At 45.9% G+C, this 13871-nt stretch overlaps 1 pseudogene across 1 annotated transcript; it reads right to left on the reverse strand.

Annotated features, from left to right (window-relative positions):
- Positions 1-250: 250 nt before the first annotated feature.
- Positions 251-8509, reverse strand: LOC143418449 (interferon-induced very large GTPase 1-like; annotated as a pseudogene). Its single transcript, XR_013098449.1, has 3 exons — positions 7798-8509; positions 2404-2874; positions 251-963 (listed from the first exon to the last, which is right to left on the reverse strand). The product of XR_013098449.1 is annotated as an interferon-induced very large GTPase 1-like (transcript).
- Positions 8510-13871: the final 5362 nt, after the last annotated feature.

Here is a 13871-nt window from a genome sequence, read left to right on the forward strand (position 1 = left end):
TCTGTTTCGTTTGTTCTATTTTGAAACTTAAACGCTTTAGCGGCTGCCTTTTGTGTAGTTTGCAATATTTGCCTTTATTTATCTGAAAAAGTCTCATGTTCCTTAAGTACATCTACCCTGTTGAACTTATTATGGGAAATAAATATTTAAACAAAAACAAGCTGCTGATTATTTCACATTTTACTTGTGAGCAACGGCACATTTAAATCTTACAAATATAGTTATTTGGCTTATATCGTGATAGATATCGTTATCGCCTGAAATGAAAAAAACATATCGTGATATGAAAAAATCTCATATCGCCCAGCTCTAGTGTCAAGCTTCCTAGGCCAACAACAAATGTCGCTAGTGCATTGTCGTGATGAAGAGTAGCATTTTCTGCCAGCTCAAGAGCTCGCAGTCCTTCAGTGTCCACCACTAGAAAATAGTCAAACTGGAAGTCTTTCTTGATTTCCTCTGACACTTTGACCAGCTGCATGAAGGCACCTTTGGTGCACCTGCCTGCACTCACTGCAAACTGCAATCCAAACATGGTATTCAGCATTGTTGATTTTCCACTGCTTTGTACGCCCAAAACTGACAACACAAAAACTCTCTGGTCACCTAGTTTCTTGATGACTTCATCTAAAAAACTACAGATCCATGTTAGAGGCACATGACCTGCATCACCATCCATCAGCTCCACTGGGTGTCCTGAAATCATCAGATCTGCAGCCAACTTTGGATATTTAGACCAGGAAGTCAGTTTATTCTGTGTTTGTACTGCTCTATGGGCTTCATAGATCTGTCCCATTTCTCTGAAGATGTGTTCCAGCCAAAAGGTTGCAGACTGCAGTGTTTTGGAGATTTGTTCAAGCTCTGTTTGTTTGCTTGCTAACAGATCAGATTTGTCGTGTTTCTTTTTCAGAGTCAAGAGCTCAGTCCACTTTTCATCATAGCTTTGGAGAATTGAAGAGAGATCATCTGTGGACAAGGCTGGACTGGGACAAAAAATCGGCCCAGGCATTTTGACTAGAGACCGGCCCACCAGGATAAAGATTGAAAATGTGACGTCATTCAGGGGTAAAACCGCAAAGGATTCTGGGAACTTGTGGCAAGAGGTACTAGCGCACGCAGGCTTTCAATTGAACTCAGTTACACAGCGATAAAAAGAAACCCAAAAAATGGCAACAAGCTGTTGTATTATTAACTGCAATAGTCGGTCGCATGACAGCCACGGGAAGCCGACGAGTAAAGAGATCGTTTTTTTTTTAATCGGATTACGTTGTTGAAGAGAAATTTTTTAAGCCATGTTTCCGAAGTAAGAGCCGACGGATGGTCTGGATATACCAAATATAACGTCTCAGAACACTCAGCTCACATGTTAGTCTGCTCCAAGCATTCCCACAAAGGTCAGAGTTTTGTAATAGTTAATACGTCATTTTTCTTAACATAATTGGTGATATAGGTTACAAGCAAGTCTGGCGCTGAACAGAAATTGTTGCGCTATGCTCCTTTGTTTATTGTGCATAAATAGTGAATTGTCCTGACACTATATTGCGTTTCGCTTCTGTTATTATGGTACATTGACAAAAACATATACTTTTATTCACAGGATAAAACAGTTGTTTTGTATCACTAATTGTCCAGTACGATTACAACATACAATATTAATTTGTCACTGCTACATTTCTGTAATGCTACCAGAAATTATTTCCACTACTAATTAATTACCGTTGAGCTCAAAGGTCCTATTAATAAACGGTTAACGAAAGTATATTTATGACGACGATTTGTGAGACTGGTAAACTTACCTTTGTTCGTACGATGGTCTTTCACGGTGCATTTCAAGGTCCTGTACCCATCGTCGGTAAACTGTACCTGGGCTTGTTGCAGTGACCTGAAGTTACTAAACTTCATGAGTGTATGCACTCACTCCAAGAACCGTATAATTATAAATCTGAGCGTGGTGAAAGTTGGGCAGCACGCTAACGTCTTTTGTCCACTCTGTGTGCTCGTAAGGGTCTGACCCTTTCACTCCTTTGATTTTTCCTCGTATCCTTTCTTTGTCTTTTTGTCGAGTCTGTCTTTGTACGGACCGGCATTGTTCTCCTTTTGTTTTGTACATTCCTTTTTTGTGCGGCAAAGAAAAAACAAGAAGGTATTGGAACCGGAGAATGAACGTTTTGCGGTGCTGCAAATGCTTGCATTTGATGCGCTACTTGGATTGTTTTGCCACGAGTTCCCGGCATGCAATGCGCGAAAATCACGAGATTGCTAAACAAGGGGGAGGGTGCATCCGGCCTGTAATTGGTCCAGCCCAAAGTCGATCATGACCAATTGGCCAATCCAACACCTTTCATTATATATACCCTTCCTAAAAAAAAAATCAAAAAAAAAATCCATCGGCCCATAAAACCATACCGGGCATTTGCCCGGTATGCGCGATGGCCAGTCCAGCTATGTCTGTGGATAGGGCATCTATTAAGATCTGAGTCCATTTCAGGAAGTACTCCTTCTGTTTTGATGGCAAAGACAAGAGGCTTTCTGTGAATGACTTCATCAGTTCACTACATGAAGCTTTGCATTGATTTTGTCTTATTTTATTCAGTTGCTGTTGCTTATGACTTTTTTCCTTCTCAATGTTTCCTTTAAGGTGATACAGCTCTTTATTTATTTTACACCGCTCATGCCACAGATCGCCTTGACAAGGTAGAAATGTATCTTTGTTCTTTGAAATTCCCATCCCTTGAAGCATTTTAACTGTTTTCAGTGCAGCAGACTTCCCTTTTTGACAGACTTCATCATCTTCATCCACTGTGACTCCAGGGACTTTGGCCATGAATTCAAGCTGGAAGGATCTATGAGGTTCATATAAAATCTTTCTGATAATTCCTTTCATGTCATGATCTGGCTGTGTGCCGGCAGGAATTGGAACCAAACGCAAACTCACTGGAGACAGGACTGAACTCAAAATGGCAGCTTTTATTGCTGAACACAAAAACTCTACAAAATCTAAACTGGGAAGACTCTAACAAAACACACAGGGAGCTACAGGTAGAAACACACAGCATGAGGGAGAACGCGACACAGAACTGAGGGAGACGGGCAAAGTAAAACAGGAAGTACAGAGGTTCAGACAGGAGGAGAGAGAGCACGGAGAGAACACAGGCATAACGGGCTGGGGAAAACATGGAATAAAACACAAGGAGAGACGAGGGCTCACAGATACACAGAGGGGCACACAAGGGGTAAGAGTCACAAGGGGAAAACACTTGAGGAACAACGTAACAGGGCAGCCCAGGAAGCATGGCCTAAATAAGGAACAAAATACAAAAATACATGAAACTAAGAATACTGAGCCAACATGGCCCAGGATCATGACATAACCCCCCCCCCCCCCCCCCCCTCAAGGGCTGGCTCCCGACAGCCCAAACCCAAGAACCAAAACACAAGAATAACAGAAAACAACCCACCCAGGGCGGGAGGCGGGGGACCAGGACGGAGAGAACGAAACCAAACAAAAGACAAGGAGCACAAAAACAGGTCAAAACATGGAAGCAATGTTCAAAGAGGTCGGAAGGTTAACCTGGGGGCGACAGCACAAAAGTTCAGTCCAGCTGTTCCGGGGGCCGGCCACGCGAAAAGTGGCAGCGGCAGCAGAGCGGGTCCGGAGGCCGGCCGTGTGGAAGACGGCGGCGGCAGCAGAGCGTCAGGCGTACTGGTTGAGGCTTGGTGGGCACAGGACCAGACGAGGCAGGACTAGACGAGGCAGGACCAGACGGCGGCGTGGCAGCCACAGGCGACGGAGCTGGAACGGATGCGGGGGCCGGACCAGGCGAAGCCGAAGCGGGGGCCAGACCAGGCGAAGCTGAAGCCGAAGCGGTGGCCGGACCAGGCGAAGCTGAAGGCGAAGCTGAGGCCGAGGCCGACGCTGAACCAGGCAACGTTGAAGGCAATGCAGAGGCCGGACCGGGCGTGGGTGCAGCTGATGCAGAGGCCGGACCAGGCAACGGCTGAACGGGCCCCTCTGACCCTCCAGCGGAGACGAGGAGGTGCTGGCCAGGCTGACCAGAGCCGCCAGCGGAGACGAGGAGAGGCTGGCCGGGCTGACCAGAGCCGCCAGCGGAGACGAGGAGAGGTTGGAGAGGTTCCCCTGAACCCCCAGCGGAGACGAGGAGAGGCTGGAGAGGTTCCCCTGAACCCCCAGCGGAGATGAGGAGAGGCTGGAGAGGTTCCCCTGAACCCCCAGCGAGAACAGATGCAGAGCCAGCAGGTGCAGAGACTTCTGGCTGAGGGGACGCTAACTGTAGCTGCACAGGACACGCAGTCGGCTTGGGATGCAACGGCTGGGGCTGTGCAGGGCAAACAGTCTGTCCAAAGTTTGTCAGCACCACGCAGTCCTCAGCTGGCGGAGAAAGCTCACAAAGGCTTCCAGCTGAGGTTGGCAGTGTCTGAACGGGTTGCTGAGCTATTAACTCGGCTGGTGACTGAGCTAACTGAACTAGAGAATGAGCTGGTGACCAAACAGGGAACTGGGCTGATAACTGAGCTAATGACTGTGCTATGGACAGAAATGCAAGTTGTAGTGGTGGTTGCAGTGATGGCGGGTCAGCAGGTAGTTGAACTTGTGATTGAGCAGGTGACTGACTCTTGGCTGCTCTCCTCCTGGGAACAGGAACAGGTGCTAGGCCTGGCCGAACACCAGCCATCCCCACCCGAGGAACAGATATGGGTGTAGGGACGAGCTGGGCTCTGGCTGCCTTTACCCTGGGGGCCGGTGTAGGTGCAGGAGCTAGCGGGACCTCTGCCGCTCCCACCCGAGGAACTGAGACGGGTGCAGGAGTCGGCAGGGTCACGGCTGACCTCACCCGGGGAACCGGAACAGGTGCAGGCAATGGCTGGGTGTCCATCAACCAGCCATTACTGAGGAGCAGGTACGGGTGCTTCTCGGTACCGGCACCCGTACCGAGGAGCAGGTATGGGTGCCGGGATGAACGGAGTCTCTGCCAGGCTAGGGACAGAAGCAGGGACCAGCTTGACCTCAGCCACCCTCACCCGAGGAGCTGATACGGGTGCAAGGGAAAGCTGGGCCCGTGCTGCCCTGAGTAGAGGAATTGGAGGTGGAGAGCGAAGCACAGGAACAGTAACAGTCACTGGGTGAACTAAGTTATTGGTGCCAAACTCAGTTTTAGGACACCTAGGCTTAAAGCAAGCAGGTCCTAGGAAATCCACTGCTATTAAACTCTCCAGGTTAGCGCTAGCGGTCCTGGAGGAGGTTAGCTCAGGGACAGTCACCGAAGCAGTTTCAAAACAGACATCAGCAACTGTCTCTTGAGGAACGGTGTGCTGTCTAACACAGGTCAGAGAAGGAAGAACGCCAGAAACAGGTCTTTTCAGAATCGAGGCTGGAAGGACAATCACAGGTTGGGAAACAAAGTCAATTTTCATACAGTCCATAGGTGAACCGACTCGGCAGGCTGACTCAGATCTAACTGGATGGGGAGCCACACAGTCCAGGGACGAAGTAACACCCACAACAGTTTTCACAGCAACAGGTTCAGAGGAGTAGCGAACAGCTTTGGCTAGCTTAACAAAGGAAGCGACCATCTTGTTACCGCTCACTCGAGAAACTGAATGATTAATCACTGGTTGTGGAGCTGACTGGGCCCCACTGGACATGTCAAAAGATAGAACGGGTTGGCACATGAAACAGTCACTAGAAGGAGCATCAGTTACAGAACACTCAGTCTCAGATGGTTTGTGCCCCTCAGCACGCACTGTTATATCTAGGGCTGATGATGGTGGTGGTGTGTGGCTGAGCTCAGACTGGAAAACCTCATAGTGTACAAGCTGATTACAACAGTTCTGCGGGGCTGCAATTCTGGTAGCAGTATGTGGGGGAGTCTGGTGTAGGACAGCAGTCTTAGAAGGAGTGAGTTTAGGAGCAGTCACGGGTACTGGAGAACTCACACAAGCAGCGTCTGTATAACCTGGATGTGAAACAACACTACACACAGTCGTACAGGATGTAGCCCGAGACGTAGTACACACAGAGTCCATGAAACTTGGCCAAAAAGCATGGCGCACAGAGTTAAACTGACATGACCGGGGAACAGAAAAGTAAACCTGTGCAACCAGCTCTGCTGTGCTCAAACTAAAATCCTTTGCCAGTCTATGTATAGCAGATGAAACCTTGCGGCTCTTAACCTTAGCAGGCATTGAATACACAGTTTCAAGGAGTCCACGAGGAAAAACAGAAACAGTCTCCTGCTTAGCAGGCACGAGAGAAGGTGGCGCTCCGTTGCCATCTACATTTACCAGCTGAGGTGCAGCACCGTCCCAGGTTTGAGTGGCAGTCCCATAGGAAACAACAAAAAAGGTCGTTTCGTGAGGCGCGTCCTGAACATTCTTTGCAGAGACTGAGCTAAATGCCTGGTGCACAGAGTTCAAATGGTCAGACCGTGGAACACAACACTTAACAGAGCCCATTTGGTTACTGTCATGGATTTCTGGTGACAGAGCAGGTGAGCAGGTAAGACAGTCACTCTGAGTAGCTACATGGCTAATTGTCTCTATATTACCAGGTTTAGGCAGAACAGAAGAATCACTTGCTCGCTCATTGACACTGGATTCACTCAGAGGAACAACAGGCACGGAAACAGATGCTACTGAGTTAACTGCCTCAAAACCCTGACACTTTAATTCTGCTGAGTCACAATCTACAGATTCAGGCTTAACAAAGTCCACGGAGGGAAGCACAGTCTTACTCAAAGAGGGTGCAATATCCGGAAGCCTGGGAGCCGAATGCTTGAGCGGAATGTGAAAAACACGATCACTCTCACCAAAGGAAGAAAGCTGCTCTGCTGCTCGGGAACGCCGGCGGCGTGCACGCCGTTTTCGCTGAGAAGGGGGAGGAGACAAGCCAGGCCGCGAATCCTCCAGCGGACCGGGCTGAACATCCTCCGACTCTTCATACTGGAGCGGCTGCTCCGGGTGGATGCGTACGGTGGAGAAAAGGAAGTCCTGGATGTGGGGGTGTAGCGCGCAGAATAGCCATGGGAGTCCGGACACCATCCTCTGTAAACGGATGGCTACGGTTTCCCGATATTCTTCCCCTGGCAGCGCTGCCCACTCCTGACAGTGATACTCCACTGTGTAGATTAAATCCTCACGGAGCTCAGCAGAGGGGTTGTGAGTTGCTGGGTCCATGTCGAGGTCGCGTTCTTCTGTCATGATCTGGCTGTGTGCCGGCAGGAATTGGACCCAAACGCAAACTCACTGGAGACAGGACTGAACTCAAAATGGCAGCTTTTATTGCTGAATACAAAATCTAAACTGGGAAGACTCTAACAAAACACACAGGGAGCTACAGGTAGAAACACACAGCATGAGGGAGAACGCGACACAGAACTGAGGGAGACGCAGACATAAATACACAGAGGGTTAACGAGGGAAGTGGGAGCACACGGGGAACACAGGTGACACTAATAATCATAACAAGACACGGCAGGAGTGAACGCAACACTGACGGGAGACGGGCAAAGTAAAACAGGAAGTACAGAGGTTCAGACAGGAGGAGAGAGAGCACGGGGAGAACACAGACGTAACGGGCTGGGGAAAACATGGAATAAAACACAAGGAGAGACGAGGGCTCACAGATACACAGAGGGGCACACAAGGGGTAAGAGTCACAAGGGGAAAACACTTAGGGAACAACGTAACAGGGCAGCCCAGGAAGCATGGCCTAAATAAGGAACAAAATACAAAAATACATGAAACTAAGAATACTGGGCCAACATGGCCCAGGATCATGACATTTCAGTTCTTCAGAAACATCTGACTGGCTTCTGTCTTTCAGACCCACTTTGTATTTTCCATCTTTGACTTGAACTGCACTACCATCAGTATCAGCAATGAGAATAATGAGAGGCTTTGGTGACCTGTAAAGGTCTGAGATGACTGTAGTACTTTTCTGGCCTTTTTCCAGAGTTCTCACAAGAACAACAGTGACTGAAGCTTTTTCAATCAGTATCTCACGCTGTTTTTCAAATGACAGAGCATCACCATGAAGATTACAAAAAGCAGTGCAGTCTGTGAAGGAGTCATTGGGTTTTCCAGCAGGGCAGTACCAGGCAATCTCTGCCACACCATCCATCAGCAGGCGAGATTTGGTGCTACCTGGACAATTTCTATGGAAGAAGGTGCTGTGACGGTCATTGATCACAGTGTTCATGAGCTGAGATTTTGACACTGGAAGTGAACCCAGGCGGAAGAAAAACACCATGGGTGTCTCGGCTTTGCAGATGGGCATTGTCTTCATGGTGATGGCATTTGAATCACCCTTGATTTTAGTTTTCTTCCATGTTTTTGTTATCTGCCTGAATGTCCACAGAGGACATTCAACATCCATAGTGACTGAGTCAGGGACAAGCAAAGGTAAGGCGTACTGACACTGGGATAGCTTTGTAATTATGTTCTACTTCAGAAAACTGTCTGAGCAGTGAAATACTGCCATCTGAACATCCATTGGGATACGAACAGGACGGAGTCATGTGAGCTCTATCAATATTGCACCACTTATGTCTCAGACCTGCATTTATGTATTTATGCACTGAAATCGCGCTGTAATATCCAGTTAACTGTCCACATTTGTACTCTGTTTTTCCATTTATTATATTTTTTTCATTAATTTGTCTGAAAAAAGATCCACGTAGTAACCAAAGAGAGCCTAAATCAATGGTCTCTAATAGCAGCCAAATTATAAGAGCTTTCATTAGTGATGGTGAGATGAAGCCTTGTGATGAACTGAAGCTTTCCATCCAACTGGTCGACTCATGGTTCGAAGCATTGTGACGATTCATTGGCTCTACTGCGCCATCAAGTGGACGATTAAAGTCAGACAGGCTCAATGATTATAATGATGTGATGTGTAAACCTCTAAACTTACAGTTTTTTCTGAATGCTTAAACCCTAACTGTGATTCCTGTAGCACAATCTCTAAAACTATTCAGACTTATAGCAAAACCACTCACTGAGTTTGCAAAACTAAAAGCACATAAACTGCTTTGCACTCAGTTTGCAATTTTGTAACACACACTTTGCAAAACTGTAGGCACAATTCACTGCACAACACTCAATTACCAAATTTCCAACACACTCCTAGCAAAAGTATACACATGTATGGCTATCATTAACACTAATTTGCCAACTGTCTGGCACACTTTCACATGTGAAAACTTTTTTAGATAATTCGTTCACTTTGCAATCAGCCTAAGCACTATAATACAGGTAAGCTGTGTGTGCGGAGTACAATGGAGGGAGCAGAAAGAGTGAGAAGTAGAGGAGGCCGAGGAAGAGGACGTGGAGGTGAAGAAGTAGGATGAAGAGGACGACAAGGACAAGGAGGAGCAAGAGGAAGACGAGGAGGGGGGAGAGGAAGGGTAGGAAGAGTAAGAAATAGAATTGCTGATGACAATAGTGGACCATGTAATCAACCATGTAATCAACCGTGGAATGACCCTGAGGGTAGCTGGCCAACGGGTCCAGCCTAACTCGAGCCGCTACACTGTAGCAAGCACCATAAGGACATCTTGAAATGAGAATCGGTTAGTACAGTCACTTCGCACAAAGATTTGTAGCACTGCCATATGCCAATGAGAAACACACCAATACCATTGATGTAAAAATACTGAAATTGTTACTTTACAGAATTGCTAGATGACCAGATGCTGGGGGCAGAGGAAGCATGTTCACTGCAGACCAAGTAACCCATATAGTCATTATGGCGATTGCAAATAATCCTATACTTGGAAATGAACACTTGTGTTTGTTTTGATGTGTTTCAAGTACACCAGTACTTGAAGTTTGGATCCCTCTATGCTTATGGATCTATGACAGAAGTATGAGCTCAAACTGACATAGCCTACCTTGTGCACAGAGAAAGCAAAAGCCAGATGTGTTTTGTATTCATACCATCAGTGTGCAGTTGGCGCATTGTGTGCTTAGTAGATGATGGCTTGTGTGTACTGTTTGATACGGAAACACCATTTTTACGAAGGTGTGAAGAGTTAATCTAGCTGTGTTTGCTTTTGCAAGAGAACTACAATGTTTTGATGATTGGGTGACAGGTTTTCTTATTTGTGTGAAGAGTTTTGCAAAATTAGCCAATAGTTACAAAAAATGTGCTTAGGCATTCAGAAAAAACTGTAATAAACTAAAAGACAGAAATCAGATTATAAGATCTGTGGTGTTGTTGATTTATATTATGGTACTTATCATTTGTGATATTTATTACTGTGTGCATACTTTATTAGGAGAGATGAGATTAAATGTTGTCAGACAAATATTCTCTTCCTTGCTGGTTCCATCGAAGGAGAAATGTTCAAGTAAGTATGTAACTGGGACGTAATCCAATTCCACAACACAATGTGACGGGGAATCAGCTGTGTTTTGCTGCCCAATTTATTTAGAATCTGGTGCAAACCGGCGAGCCAGTTCCTGAATCAGTCACGTGGTACGGACTGCCCGCGAGGCCTCGAACATCACTGCATACGTAATCAAAGCAAGCCTCGATACACGCTTTACAAAACTACCACGAGATTACCCGACACACGCTTCAAAGCTTCGACACACAGGAGACATCACTACTGCACACAGCCTTCACACGACAACAGGTGCACCACACTGCTAAGTGTGTTTTGTGTTTAGAGTTTTGCTAAATGGGAGACTGAGCTTTGAATAGTGTTTAAGATTTTGGCAACAGTGGGACTGATTTGATGAAAGAGTTTTCATAGTTGACAGTTTAGTTTTTACAATGGGGTTTAGTGTTTTAGCAATTCAGAAAAACTCTAATACACCTGTGCTTTTCCCAGCAACTCAGGCTTTTACCCTGCACAGTTTAAGGTATGATAAAGCACTGACCTTATAAATGGCACAAAATACACATTTTAGCTGGGAGCTGGTCATTCACAGGGGAAAGGCTCCATTGTACAACAACAACAACAGTAGTAATAGTAATAATAAATTATTATTAGTCAGGCAAGTATATCATATACCAAACATGCTTCCAAACTAATGACATTTTTTGCATTCTTCACATCAGGTCAAAATGTACTTTTTTTAAAAAAGTGACTGGCACTGCGGAAATGGATCTACAGCACCACTTAAGAAATTTTAAAGAACTTCTAACAACTTATTTACAGCTTGAAATACGTGTATGACATTTATTACACACAGATTCAGTGAACCCAATCCAAAGAGGAAGTCTGGAAGTCCGCCATTTTGAATGTAAAATGACATTTTGGCACAGTTTTAGTGTTTTCCAGGCATCGCTGGTTTACACGTTCGCCTGCAAAGTGAGAGGTCACTGGTTAAATTCCATTTGGTTACTTCAGGAACTTTTTGGGGTTACTTCAGAAAGGGACATCTTTGTCAAAGCCATGTTTGTGGTGGAATTTTGATCATTTATCACTGGACATAAGATTTTCATCTCTAAAAATGTATTTTGTCCAGTCTGTCCCAAACTTCACACTTTTGATGACAGTCTGGCGACGACTACATGCCAATATCTGGTCACACATGGTGCCACAGTTCTCATATAACATTTTAATCAAGACTACCCCACTGTGATTGAAGTATTTCTTGCAAAACAATCATAACCAAACAAAACCTTTCCTGTTCTGTAAATGAACAGTAGGACAAAATGATTACTAGTCATTGCGGAAAGCACAATTAATGTTTTTGTTTACATCGTTGGAACGAGGAAAAATTCCCCCACCACAAAAACAGAAATACTCATGAAAGCAACCTGTAGTGCAAACACGAGGGCTGAATTTATTACTTCCTGCACTAGAAAGCTGCCGATGTTGCTGATATGGATAGATCACCAGTCTTCCTTGTCTTTATCTTATTATCTCCTGTTGAGATGTTGCAGCAGAAAATGCAGCCTGGCCTGTTGAAACATTGTTTTTTTTTAGTGTTTCAACTGAAAAAATAGAATGCCTTTGATCCAAATGGAATGCATCTTGTGAAAAAAGGTGACATCTTGTGACATCACAAGATGATGACATAGATCCTTTGTTATGTCATCATCTTGCTGAGAGAAAAAACCCTTAAGTAGGAGCTTTGCTCTGTTAAACTTTAATGCTCAACGGACCTTGACCTGACAGCAAGCAAACCCTTTTTGGAGAGTTTTGAGAGAATTTTACTTAGCAATTCACCGACCAAGCCGACACATTTCACCATGTCAGCTCACCCATCCTTCAGCTCAAATGAGCTTGGATTAGTTAAAGGGAGCATTTTGGGAAAGCACTACAAGGTAGAGGCTTTCCTCGGAGAAGGGGGCTTTGGTATTGTAGCCAAATGTCGTGATACCATGACCAACCGAGCTGTGGCTATTAAAGTGAACAAGAGCCGCCCTGATATTCTGCAACAGGCGAAATTGGAAATTTTCATCCTGGAGCAGCTGCGAAGGTTGGATTCAGATGCCGCCAACATTGTTCAATGGAACGGCTTTTTTCACGACGGAGAGCGGGTTTGCCTGAAATTTGAACTCCTTGATCAATGCCTGAGGGACTACATATGGGACCGGAAAAACCACTGTCTCCCCATAAGCGAAGTCAGGCCAATTTTAGGTCAACTGACAAATGCTCTGTCCCACCTGGGTTCTGTGGGAATGGTGCACGCTGACCTCAAACCTGGAAACATCATGGTTGTAAACCGCCACGAGTCTCCCATCAAAGTCAAACTTATAGACTTTGGCCTCGCATGTCCTGCGTCTGCAGTGATGCCTGGTGACCGTGTGGGGACGGTTGGTTATTGTGCACCTGAGGTTATGCTTGGCCTTCCTTACAATGAAGCAATTGACATGTGGTCTCTGGGGCTGGTAGCTGTGGAGCTTGCTACAGGGCTGCCACTCTACCCTGGAAATGAAGACTATGATGTTTTGAAATTCATCATAGAGACTCAGGGTCAGCCACCAGATCATGTTCTAGACTCTGGCGTCTACACTGAAGACTATTTCATTGAAGACAAAGACAAGCAACAGCGCTGGACATTTAAGACTGACCAACAATTTCAGTATGAGACAGGATATGAGTCCCTGGAGACAAGATGCATAAAACTGACGCGTCTGGATGACCTTGAACAAATAATAATGTTCAGACGAGGACCAGAAGCTGGCCAACGCTTATTTGTCAGCTTAATTAAACAGATGTTGGCCTTGGATGCACACCAGCGGATAACACCCTCGGAGGTTCTCCGGCATCCCTTTTTCAGCCCTAAGAGTTCCCTGTGCATTGACATGAGTGCTGAAATATCACAAAACCCTGTGGTCTTTCAGCACCCTTCAAACTTGGAAAGCAAGAGATCACAGAAAATCAACTGCAGTTTTCAAAACTCGGTTGAATTTTCTCAGCAAGTATTCGTCCACACATCAGCCAGTCCATCATTCAGCTCAGATGAGCTTGAATTAGTTAAAGGGAGCATTTTGGGAAAGCACTACAAGGTAGAGGCTTTCCTCGGAGAAGGGGGCTTTGGTATTGTAGCCAAATGTCGCGACACAACAACCAACCAAGCTGTTGCCATTAAAGTCAACAAGAGCGACCCTGATATTCTGCAACAGGCACATGTGGAAATTTTCATCTTGGAGCAGCTGCGAAGGTTGGATTCAGATGCTGCCAACATTGTTCAATGGAACGGCTTTTTCCACGACGGACAGCGGGTTTGCCTGAAATTTGAACTCCTTGATCAATGCCTGTGGGACTACATAGGGGACCGGAATAAACAGGGTCTCCCCATAAGCGAAGTCAGGCCAATTTTAGGTCAAATCACAAATGCTCTGTCCCACCTGAGTTCTGTGGGAATAGTGCACGCTGACCTCAAACCTGGAA

Source organism: Maylandia zebra, linkage group LG4 (assembly GCF_041146795.1).
Source record: "Maylandia zebra isolate NMK-2024a linkage group LG4, Mzebra_GT3a, whole genome shotgun sequence".
Classification (NCBI taxonomy): Eukaryota; Metazoa; Chordata; class Actinopteri; order Cichliformes; family Cichlidae; genus Maylandia; species Maylandia zebra.